Below are 13,355 nucleotides of genomic sequence, written 5' to 3'. Positions count from 1 at the left end.
TTTTTTCTGTCTCTTATACTTTATTGGCCAACTCTAGGCCTGTGTGCGGCTGGGTGGGCTTGTAGGAGGGCATCACTATTCACCAGTTCCCAGGTGGAGGCATGAGAAGGCCTTGGTCTAGCCTTCCAGGGTCCCAGACTGTGGACTTTGGAGGGGCAGGTCTGGCCTTTCCTGGGTCAGCACAGGGCACCCAGGTGGCGGCACTGGTGGGCAACCAGCACAGGCTCCTAGGTAAGGGCACAAGCTCACTATCCGTCAGCCAGCCTAATTGTGTTTGGACACATATTCCTTGCTGTCACCCATGTTGGGCTTAATCGTGTCACTGCCAGGCTTCCAGCCAGCGGGACAAACTTCCGCGTGCTCTTCTCTGTACTGGAAGGCCTGGACCAGCCGCAGAGCTTCATCCATGGAGCGTCCCACAGGCAAATCATTAACAGTGATCTGGGAAGAACACCCTTGCCATCATTGATAAAGCGGCCCCTGTAGGCAATGCCCCCATCTGTTTTCAGCACGGCGTAATCCTCAGACAAGCCTCTGGTCACCTCAGCAAGCAGGGGGATGTTCAGGGGGCCCAAGTCTCCCTCCCTCTGGGGGTTGTTGATCCAAGCCAGGTGGGTGAACTGAGAGTCCACTGAGATGCCCAGCACTTCGCAGCCCAGCTTGCGGAAGTCCTCGGCATGGTCGCTGAACGCGATGATCTCCGTGGGGCACACAAAAGTGAAGTGCAGAGGATAGAAAAAGAGGACCATGTACTTCTCTTTGTAGTCCTACAGCTTCACTTCTTTGAAAGCGCCATCCATCCACCACGGCAGTGGCCTTGAAGTCAGGGGCGGGCTGTTCCATGTGCGCGATTACGGAGGCCATGACTGAAAGCTGCGTGGGCTAAGGCTGGACTCACGGGCAACCAGACGCGTGGACTCACGTTCTCAGGACCGAAATTGACCATCTTAACCATCATTTACACGTAAAGTTCAGTGGTATTAAGTATATTCATATTGTTATGTAATTATCACTACTATCCACCTTCAAAACTTTTTTCATTCTGCAAAACTGAAACTCTATACCCATTAAACAATAACTCCCCATTCCCCTTTCTTCCCAGCCCCTGGGAACCATAATTCTAATACCAAATTCTATGAATCTGACTATTATAAGCACCACATATAAGTGAAATCATACAGTATTTGTCTTTTTGTGCTGGCTTATTTCACTTAACATAATGACTTCAAGGTTCATTAATATTGTAACGTGTCAGAATTTCCTTGTTTTTAAAGGCCGAATAGTGATTATATAGAGAGAATATTTTGTATATATATTATATATGTATTATTCCATCTCTCTCTCTCTCTCTCACACACACATACACACATACCATGTTTTAGTTATCCATTTATCCATAAGTGGACACTTGCCTTGCTTCCATTTTTGGCTATTGTAAATAATGTCACTGTGAATATGGGTGTAAAAATCTCTCTTTGAGATCCTGCTTTTAATTCTTTTGGGTACACACACAAAAGTGGAATGGATCATATGGTAATTGTATTTTTAATTTTTTAAAGGGATCTCCGTGCTGTTTTCTACAATTCTACATTAAAAAGTTGGATTCTAGGCTGGGCATGGTGGCTTATGTCTGTAATCCCAGCACTTTGGGAAGCTGAGGCGGGTGGATCACTAGGTCAAGAGTTCAAGACCAGCCTGGCCAAGATGGTGAAACTCTTGTCTCTACTAAAAATACAAAAATATTAGCCGGGTGTGGTGGCATGCGCCTGTAATCCCAGCTACTCAGGAGGCTGGGGCAGAGAATTGCTTGAACCTGGGAGGCAGAGATTGCAGTGAGCCAAGATTGCACCACTGTACTCTAGCCTGGGTGACAGAGTCAGACTCCGTCTCAAAAAAAAAAAAAAAAAAAAAGTTGGATTATTTAAAAAAAATCTTCCAAAAGTATAAAATGTAAGAGAATATCTGTAGTAAGAAATAACAGAAACTACAGCAGAGCACTGCTATCTATCCAAGCTACTTTAGTCAGATGAATCACAGCTGGTGTTCAGAAGCCAGTTCAGTGTAAAAAATATGACACACATCCTGTGGTTCCTGAGCCTGACTGTGCATGAGAATCTTCACACCAGATAGTTGAAGCTAGAACCTCTGGGAACTTGGAATCACATAGAGCTCCTCCAACAGTTATAGTCCTTGTCTGGCCATATGTGAGGAGTCTTTTCATGGATTATGAGTATGTCCACAAACTTGGACTGATAGTATTGGTGCAATTAATATTTACTTAAAAATATCTAGTTGTTTAAATAGGTTCACATCCATGGACATACCTTGAGGCAACCATGTACACCCTCAGGTAACTCCAGAGTGGTAAGGCAGATAAACTGGAGACAGGGAGATAGACTGTGGAGCCAGACCCAACAGGAAGGAAGTGGACAAGAAAACAGATGAGTGTGCAGGAAATCAGTAGCTACAGATTTCATTGGCCCTACATATGGTAGTCAGGGAGATGAGAGAAGTCACAGTATAAAAGAGGATCCAAGAGTAGGCAAAACTTGGAAACCAGGTATTTGGGAAGGCAGTTGGCATCAGGGAAGTCCATCAGTAGGGGGCAAGAGCAAGGGAAAATAGGGGACAGGGAAAAGACACTAGGCTTAGAGGAAATAACATGTTAGGCAGTTCACAAAATTAAAAAGAAATTAGGCACAAATGAACAACTAGGGCATAAAATAAGAACAAATATCAAAGGCAGCATCCCCTCTTTCTGCCATTTCTTCATTTTGTCATTCTTTCATCCATTCAGTGGCAATTGCTGTAGACCTACTTGGTGCTTGGCAATATGGGTCCAGACTGCTCTTCTGGAATCTTTAATCCCTTTTGTTTAAGATAAGGAATAGTCCAAAAATCCTACCACAGAATGTCATTACTAACAACGTGTACACTGGTTGCTTCCCTTACTTTAAGTAGTGTGCATATGCATGTTTTCCAAACAGCCTGGGTCTGTAAATAAAAAGTGGTCACTCTTTCAGTAGGTATCTTAACAATACCATTAAAAGAGGCTTTTCACTGTCAGCATTGTTTTGAATTCCAATTTTGCCAGTGCTTTCTTCATTAATTTAAGAAGTGATTACCCAGCCAGTAGGCTATTTTTTTCCTGATGTTCTTTTTTTTTCCCTCTTCTCTCTCCTGTGCTATGCTTTATGAACTCTCATTGCTCATTAAATTAATGTGTGAGCAGGAGTTGGAAAAATAACTAAATTAAAATTAGTCATGTTTTCTAGTTTTTAGCAGTAGTGATATGACTTACTAGAGAAGGAAATTAGAACTGTGAACTAAATTAAGCTATTGAATTATCTGAAGATTTCATTCGTCCTTGTTATTCCCAACCGTAGGGAAGAACTCTGTTCACCATGAGTGGGGAAAAAGTTTCACGCAAGAACATAATCTAGTTTTAAATGCTTTTTCTGAATTCTGAACAAGCATAAATTGTCTCTATTTCTTGAAATTTAGGTTAGCAATCTTAATTTAAAATATGCTGCCCATAATTTCATCATTTGTGTATGTGTTAATTAAACTGGTAATGTTATCAAAACAAAATTGAGTTTCAATTTAGTTTTGTGAATATATTTTTCATAACTAAAAACAGTTTTATAGTTAATGTAGGCATAGAGCATTCTTCGAATAGATAATCATCATTACCCAAATTAAGCAAGTGTTTGAGTGTCCTTTCAGTCCTCTCATGGCACATTATTTCTGACTGTAACATACCACTGACTTATCTGCCCCTCAGCAAATGACTTACTTTATTGCATCCATTGTTCTTTCTGAAACTGTGTTCTTTTTTCTTCTTGCTTTGTTTTACCTTCATGATATCTTTGTTGTCAAACAGGTATTTAAGGTTATCACTATTTTTTTAATTATTATTATACTTTAAGTTTTAGGGTACATGTGCACAATGTGGAGGTTTGTTACATATGTATCCATGTGCCATGTTGGTGTGCTGCACCCATTAACTCGTCATTTAGCATTAGGTATATCTCCTAATGCTGTCCCTCCCCTCTTCCCCCACCCCACAACAGTCCCCGGAGTGTGATGTTCCCCTTCCTGTGTCCATGAGTTCTCATTGTTCAATTCCCACCTATGAGTGAGAACACGTGGTGTTTGGTTTTTTGTCATTGCTATAGTTTACTGAGAATGATGGTTTCCCATTTCATCCATGTCCCTATAAAGGACATGAACTCATCATTTTTTATGGCTGCATAGTATTCCATAGTGTATATGTGCCACATTTTCTTAATCCAGTCTATCATTGTTGGACATTTGGGTTGGTTCCAAGTCTTTGCTATTGTGAATAGTGCCGCAATAAACATATGTGTGCATGTGTCTTTATAGCAGCATGATTTATAGTCCTTTGGGTATATACCCAGTAATGGGATGGCTGGGTCAAATGGTATTTCTAGTTTTAGATCCCTGAGGAATCGCCACACTGACTCCCACAATGGTTGAACTAGTTTACAGTCCCACCAACAGTGCAAATAAAAGTGTTCCTATTTCTCCACATCCTCTCCAGCACCTGTTGTTTCCTGACTTTTTAATGATCACCATTCTAACTGGTGTGAGATAGTATCTCATTGTGGTTTTGATTTGCATTTCTCTGATGGCCAGTGATGATGAGCATTTTTTCATGTGTGTTTTGGCTGCATAAATGTCTTCTTTTGAGAAGTGTCTATTCATGTCCTTCGCCCACTTTTTGATGGGGTTGTTTGTTTTTTTCTTGTAAATTTGTTTGAGTTCATTGTAGATTCTGGATATTAGCCCTTTGCCAGATGAATAGGTTGTGAAAATTTTCTCCTATTTTGTAGGTTGCCTGTTCACTCTGATGGTAGTTTCTTTTGCTGTGCAGAAGCTCTTTAGTTTAATTAGATCCCATTGATCAATTTTGGCTTTTGTTGCCATTGCTTTTGGTGTTTTAGACATGAAGTCCTTGCCCATGCCTATGTCCTGAATGGCATTGCCTAGGTTTTCTTCTAGGGTTTTTATGGTTTTAGGTCTAACATGTAAGTCTTTAATCCATCTTGAATTAATTTTTGTATAAGGTGTAAGGAAGGGATCCAGTTTCAGCTTTCTACATATGGCTAGCCAGTTTTCCCAGCACCATTTATTAAATAGGGAATCCTTTCCCCATTGCTTGTTTTTGTCAGGTTTGTCGAAGATCAGATAGTTGTAGATATGTCACTCAGATTCACACAAAACCAAAATACCACATTGAACTAGGCAAAAGAGCAATTTCACTTTACTCACATCACTTCCTTCCTCAGGCACAGTTCAGTGTCAAGAAAGATTGCTTCAGCCCATGACTCCTCTCTTAGAGGGAAAGAAAGGAGTATGTACCCAACATTCTCAGTCTTTTGGGGTGCTAACTGAGAGATCTGTTTCTTTTCTACCTCACTCAGAGTGCTAAGGAACCCACAGTGTAGTTTTAACACCTAGGGACAGCTAAGAACAAAAAACATGGGGCAGAGAGCTTACTGCAGCCAGCATGGTTCTGCAAGATTGGGAGAAGGCATACAATCCTAACATTTCTCTCCCAGAAGATGAGGAAGAAGAGTGAAGCATGCATCCAATGCCCTGGTCTTTTATTGCACTTCCTTAGGGAAAAGGGGTTGGCAGCTTACCATGGCCAGCATCGCTTCTTGCAATTGAGACAAGGTGCACAACACTACAATTTATCCCTCAGGAGGAAGAGAGAGAAGTAGAAAATGCAATGCACATCAATAGAGAAGGTTTGGGAGGCTCCTAGAATCTGTAACCAGGTTTACTGGTGAAGATCTTTTCCTACTGAAGTCAGTCTTTAAAGAATAGGGGAGGTGGCTATTTCTTCAAATGTGCAGGCATCAACAAAAACTACAAAAAGCACCAAAAATTAGGAAAATATGACACAATCAAGGAACAAAATAAATGTGTAGTAAGTGACCATAAAGAAATAGAGATATATGAATTGCCTGACAAAGAATTCAAATTAATCATCTTAAAGAAGCTCAGTGTGTTACAGGAGAGCACAGACAACTAAATAAAATCAGGAAAATTATACATTAACAAAATGAGACTATCAACAAAGAAAACCATAAAAAAGAACCAAATAGAAATTCTAGAGCTGAAGAATACAATACCTAATATCTAAACTGAAAAATTCAGCAAATTAAATTGTAGACTTGATTAAACAGAAGAAGCAATTTAAAAACATGGGTCATTTGAAATTATCTAGTTAGAGAAACAAAAAGGAAAAATAGTAAAGAAAATCTAAGGACCTATGAGACACCTTCTAGCAAACTAGTTTATGTACTATGTAAATTTTAGAAGGAGAGAGAGAAAGGGGTAGAAAGTTTATTTAAAGAAATAATCTTGAAAACTTCCCAAATCTTGGGAGATATATGGAACTGCAGTTTCATTAAGTCTAAAAGACCCAAATAGGATTAAATCTACACCAAAATACATTATTATCAAATTGCCAAACATCAAAGACAAGGAATTTTCAAAGCAGCAAGAGAAAAGTGATTTGTCACATACAAGAGATCTTCTATCAAACCATCAGTGAACTTCTCAGATTAAGGCTTGCAGGCCAGAAGAGAGGAGAATAATAAAGAAAATAATGCTGGAAAAAAATGACAAAACATCAACCAAGAATACTATAACCAGCAAACTGTCTTTCAGAAATGAAGGAGAGGGAAAGACTTTCCCAGACAAACAAAAGCTGAAGTTTATCTCCACTAAACTTGCATCTCAAGAAATACTAAAGGGAATTCTTTAAATTGCAACAAAATGATGCTAAACAGTATCACAAGAACATGTGAAAGTATAAAACCCACTGGTAAAAGTAAATACATAGATAAATACAGAATATTGTAATACTGTACAGGTGGTATATAAATCACCTGTAGTATAAATGTTAAAAGACAAAAGTATTAAGAATAACTATAAAAGAAAAACTACCAAATTTTTTCAATGTATACACAACATAAAAAATGTAAATTGTGACATAAATAACATAAAGTGTGAGTGGTTGGAGAAGTAAAAGTAGAATATTTTGTGTGACAGTAGTTAAGTTATTATCAGTTTAAAATAGACTGGTACAACTATAAGATGTTCTATCTAGCCTCATGGTAACCACAAAGAAAATACCTATAGAAGATAACAGGAAGGCTGAGAGATGGTTCATGCCTGTAATCCCAGCACTTTGTGAGCCCAAGGCAGAGGATGATTTGAGACCACGAGTTTGAGACTAGCCTGAGGCAATATAGTGAGAGCCCATTTCTACAAAATAATTTTCTTTAAAAAATTAGCCAGGCATGGTGGTGTACCCCTATAGTCCCAGATACTTGGGAGGCTGAGGCAAGAAGACCACTTTAGCCCAGGAGTTTGAGGCTGTTGTAAGCTATGATTGCATTGCTGCACTCCAGCCTGGGTGACAGAGCGAGACCCTGTCTCCAAAAAAAGAAGCTACAGGGAAGAAAGATAAAGAAATCAAAACATATTATTATTTAAAAAAAATCAGTAAAGCACAAAGTAAGATAGCAGGAGAGGAAAAGAAGAACAAAAGAACTGCAAGATCAACAGAAAATAACTAACGAAATGACAATAGTAAGTCCCTCCTATCAATAATTACTTTAAATGTTAATGTATTAACCACCCAAATCAAAAGAGATAGAGTTGCTGAATGAATTTAAAAAAATAAAAACAAGGCTCAACTATATGTCTCCAAGAGACTTGTTTTAGATTTAAGGACACATATAGGCTGAAAGTAAAAAGATGTTGTATGCAAATAATAAATGAAAACAGGGATGGCTACACCTATATCAGAATTAAAATAGACATTAAGTCAAAATGCAATGTAGATTTCATTATTCCAAACACTGGCTAGATGATATCTAACAAATAATGCCAGATAGTTAATATTAGTGTGCCGAGGAAAAGGACAAGGGTGAAATATTTCCTGGGTCTTTAGGATCTTCAATCAATTGTAAATCAAATTTATATAGCTTAAAATTACTACTTGTTTCTTATTGAAAAAACAAGTACAGTCAGCGTTCCATATCTATGGGTTCTGCATCTGTAGGTTCAGCCAACCACTGATAAAAAATATTTTTAAAAAACCCACAACAATATACAAAGTAACAGTATAATAAAAAATTGTACAGATTTAAACAGTATAGTATGACAACTATTGACATAGCATTTCCATTGTATTAGGTATTGTAAGTAATCTAGAGATGATTTAAAGTATGCAGGAGGATATGTGTAGGTTATATGCATTTACTATGCTATTTTATATAAGGGCCTTGAGCATTTGCAGATTTGGGTATCTGCAGAGGGTCCTGGAACCAGTACTTTGTGGATACCAAGGATACGAGAATTAGTGTCATTTCTTTTTTTGACAAGATGAACTATTTTAAGTTCTAGTATTTCTCTTTTAAAGATGGTTACTCTTGCCAGCAAATTTTTGATAATTAGAACTGAAAAAGAATAGTTGTTTCTTCTCTTTTGTCATTTCCTTAAATCGAAATTATGTTTCAATGAAAATTTACTGTTTTCTTCTTATACAACTGAGTTCTTACTTTCCATTAGACTAACATTTCCATGGGCCTTTGGGATATCAGAGGAAACAGCATGGGAGAGGCAAGATTATGATACACGTATTTCTATCCCATCTTTGCTCTTGTGAGTAAACAACTCCATTTAGCTTCTCATCAAGTTTTCACATTGTGATAGGTAAAGCAACGAGATGCAAATGGACTTCAAAACACCTGGCCCTAAATAGGGGGCTTGGAAAATAAATTAATTTAGAATGTAAAAGCTAGATGTCACCTCAGAAATAATCCAATTCCAAAGCTCTCAATGCTGGCTGCAGCATAGAACCACACAGACAGCTTTGAAACAAACAAACCAGCAAGCAAACAAACATATGGCAATGGTTGAGGGCCCAGTACACACAGATTCATATTAATTAATTAATTAGTACTCCAGTGAAATCTGGAGTCTGAGACTTAATATTTTAAAGAACTCTCCAATGGTAGGGAGAGGGAGAATCAAAAGAGAAGTTAAAGTTGATAACAACTAATCCTCTCAAACTCCATCACATTCTGAGTGAGGAATTTCTTGAGCAAGTAAGCGATTTTCTTGTTTACTGTTGGAAAATCAGTTAGTCCATTTGAATTAGAAAGCAGATCTTCTTATCCTTAACCTGAGCACTTTCCAGCATATAGCATTGCCTTTCCTCACCATTCTCCTTAGCTACATGAAATTTTTTTTCATGGACAAGTCATACAACTTCTTTGATGTTCATGTTTTGCTTTACCTGGTCAACAGTACCCAACAGGACCATTTTAGGATCAAATAATAACTATAAAACATGACTGTTTTATATGTATTATTAAATGTATGTGGCATTGCTGATATATTACAAATGATCCAAACTACATTGTTCATTTACCCTAATTAATAGAATGTTTCCCGTCAGCTTTTACTTGAAGAAGTGTTTTCCCAATTTTTCTTGGAAATCTAAGACCATCTCTCAGCATGTTATTTACTCCCAGATTCAATCTCTTTGCTGAAGCTACTGAGTTATTTTCAACATCCAACCCACTCTGGGACATAATCCCTCCTTAGTGACTTCACAAAAAACAAAAAAACAAAATAAGAATTCTTAAATAAGTGACTAGCGCCATGTCCTGGACTGTAATAGTGTTTTGTTGCGCTACAAAATAAGAAGTGAGAGCAAGAGAAAGTACTTTCTCCACACCGGAGTCCCCACAGGGACGCAGCCAGCAGCCTGGCCCCTTTGGAATGGAATACCTGCCTCCTCTGCCTGCTGGGTCCCTTCTCCTTTGAGCCCCCACCTCACACAGCAGGTTCTACACCTGGCCAGCTGCTCCCTTGACTCCAGTGGAGCCTTCTTCACCAGTGGCTGTGCCTTACTTACACTCAGAGAAAGGCTGTAGGAAGGGGATGAAGGCAGGCTACCCTCATGATTGAATGCCAGGGCTGCTAGTATGTCTCCACAGAGAAGATGAGCTACGTTGCCTAAGAGCTGGAACTCCAGGTGGTTCTTGGGGTGATCTTTAAAGTCCCAGCATCATTTGAGGTCAATAGAGATAGATGGGTTGTTGAATAGGTGGTACTTTAAACTCCCATCCAAGGAAACGTGCAGAAAGTACCACTAATGAATGCCTAACTGGCCCCTGGGCATACTGACCAAGGGGCTGCCATGATTCCTAGGCCATCAGGATTTAACTTGATGTTCCACTGGGAATTGCAGGGCTGTCTGCCTAGCCTTCATTACCATGAATAATCAAAGTTGGAAGTATGTCAGAGGGCTTCTATGGACATTGTTTTTCACCTACCATAAGGTGACGGCAGTTTGCAGGAAAATTATTTCATGGAAAGTCCCTAGAACGTGCTGATATAAGCAGCTAACACCAGCTTCTCTAAATCAATCATGTCATGGTTTCAGCCTAATTACTAGAATTGGTGTTCAGACTAAAGAAGTCAGTAAATACCAGAAAGTAAATTTTATTGCAATACAGATTGCAGTTCCAGTAAAGTTGTTGTATATGAACAGAAACATGCTGCTTACAGATGTCCTTCAGCCCCAATCCTAAGTAATATATATTACAAAATAAAGGGGGAGGGTGCCCAAAAGTGGCAAGGACAGATGCTCCTAGCAAGGCATCACAAATCAAAAGCAAACCTAAATATTCACAAAACGTATGCCATGACTGGGTGGAATAAAATCGGACAGACTCAATTTTTAAAACTGCTTTAGACGACTGTCTTATCCAGGTGGAAAAAAAAAAGTGTCTTCATTTTTAATTCAATGCCTGTTTGCCTTGCATAGAGCAGGCAACCAAGAATGTGAATTAAATGAATCCTATAGATACGAAGGGAAATTACCCATTTCAAAGAGCTTTCTATCATCCTTATTACCAAGTTCTCTACTTCCAAATTGTAAGGAAGGAAGTCCTGTGACTGTCGGGGGGGAAATGTGGTGGGTTTACTACGGGAAATTGAATCAAGTTTCCCACACTTATGTCCAGTGTATTTATACAAAACAGGTACCCTGATCTTTTCCCCATTTATTCCCTAATTTCTTTACTCAGATGAGGGAAGATAATGGTTTCTTTGAAGCTGAGAATCTGCTAGGCCTTTTACCTTCAGGCTGTAAGCCTCTTTGAGGCGTATAACTGTATCTCATACCTAGCATAATAGATGTTCATTAGATAGTTGCATATTCATGACTTATGTAATGGCCCTGCCAATGAGGTCACTGTCAGCCAATAGATTTTTTTGATTCATGACTTTATATTCTGGACATTTTTCCATCTCTACAGATGGTACCTTCATCTGCAGATGGAATGACCCTTCATTTCTTTTTTAATATAGTCTCCACTTCTCTCTTCCAGTCCCTTCCTTCTCTTCCTCTGCCTCCCACCACAGTGTATGGTTCCAGGTCTGGTTGCTTTTGGGGAAATTATCCCTTACCTAATTTATATGATTTTAGCACTAGTGATAAAAATGTATGTACCTAAATCTGAAACCTTTAAAAAAAAAAGTTTGAAAAGTATAATCCTTTCCTCCAAAATTATTTTATTTTTGAAAAAAAAAAGTTTTTCAAAATGAACCTCAGTTGTACCAAATTGGACTGATCTAAATTCTTAGTTTGAGACACGTTGTCTATTGGTTCATGCATAGTCACACTTTTAAAACATTTTATTTATTTATTTATTTATAAACACAATGAACCCTTGTGAACACACTGCCTGACACAAACACTAGAACATTGCCAGTAACTTAAATAGATTAGCCTATGTGTTCCAGTTCCCCTGCCTCCAATGCACGGGAGCCACTATCCTGAACCTTGTCTTTATCTACCATCCCCATGCTTTTTAAAATGTGGTTTTAATCACATTTATGCCTAAATGATATTTTGTTTAATTGCTTTTTAAAAACTTCTTGGAAAGGATATCCTGTTGTCCAAGGTTCTATAGCTCTTGACTTTGTCATTCAATAATACATTCCTACAATTATCCTTTTGTCACAAAATAGAAAATTTTGTGAATCTCCTTTTGTCACAAAATAGAAAATTTGTCACTAAATTCAAAAAAGAAAGAAATGAAGAGAAAAGAAAGAAAGAAAAAGAAAGGAAGAAAACGCTTATATATTCTCCCACTGTGAATGGTATGACCCTAAATTTAGGTTATATTAAACCAGGCAACATCACCTGCAGAGTTATAAATCTAGAGTAAAACATCAGGAGTTCTCTCATTTATTCTCAATATCTTCAAGTAAGACTAACACAAGAATAACCCATTAAGATTCATCTATGTGTCATGTTGTTCAGTAATACTTTCCATCGTTTTTTAAATAAGGTAGAGTGCCAAAAATATTTTACATTAATCTATGCTGAAACTTACTGTGCATCTCTTTAATATAATATTTAATAATTTTATTCAAATAATGATTCTAATTGTTCCTTTTAGCCTCATATCTGGTTTTTCAGCTCATGTAAATACATCTAAGAAAGATATTTCTCCTAGCATTTCTGGCACAAACAAGCTCTTGAATTTTCTAGGTAAGTTTTCTAGGCTCAACATCATAGCAACTCAACATTAAACTCCCTGGACTCTTTTGGGGCTGCTCACAGGAACCCAGTCTTTGAATCATCAGAGACTCAAGCTTTTTTTTTTTTCTTTCTTTCTTTTCTGAGACAACAGTCTCACTCCTTTGCCCAGGCTGGAGTGCAGTGGCCTCAACTGGACTGACTCACTGCAACCTCCACCTCCCCGGTTCAAGCCATTCTCCTGCTTCAGCCTCCTGAGTAGCTGGGACTACAGGCACATGACACCAAGCCCAGCTAACTTTGTATTTTTATTAGAGAAAGGATTTTGCCATGTTGGCCAGGCTGGTCCTGAACTCCTGGCATCAAGTGATCTACCCACTTGGCCTCCCAAAGTGCTGGGACTACAGGTGCGAGCCACCATCCCCAGCCTCAACCATTAATAATCTAAGCCGATCCTCGCACACTGTAGTTGCCAACTCACCACTGAGCTGCAGCATCAAATCCAATCTGGCCATAGAGGTCCACTCTGCAAGCCCATGGAAAGCCAGGCAGCACCTTGTTCTCCAGCTGGAAGATTTGGACTGTCACGCACCATATCCCTCCTGCCAGGCAATTTGTGCAGCAGCATGGAGTCCTGGTTACTAAAAAGAAAAAAAAAAAATAAAGGCCTTTTGGATATCCTCCAAAGCTGATGTTGAAGTTCTGGCAGTATGGGAACTCCATCTGAGACATCAGAAATAAAAATTAC

The 13,355-nt window shown here is 38.6% G+C and overlaps 1 pseudogene; it reads right to left on the bottom strand.

Annotated features, from left to right (window-relative positions):
• Nucleotides 1-264: 264 nt before the first annotated feature.
• Nucleotides 265-864, bottom strand: LOC116475637 (peroxiredoxin-2-like; annotated as a pseudogene).
• Between the last annotated feature and the right edge of the window lie 12,491 nt (nucleotides 865-13,355).

Source organism: Hylobates moloch, unplaced genomic scaffold (genome assembly GCF_009828535.3).
Source record: "Hylobates moloch isolate HMO894 unplaced genomic scaffold, HMol_V3 SCAFFOLD_2, whole genome shotgun sequence".
NCBI lineage: Eukaryota > Metazoa > Chordata > Mammalia > Primates > Hylobatidae > Hylobates > Hylobates moloch.
Note: the sequence above shows the minus strand (reverse complement) of the source record. Positions and strands in the feature narration are given on the sequence as shown.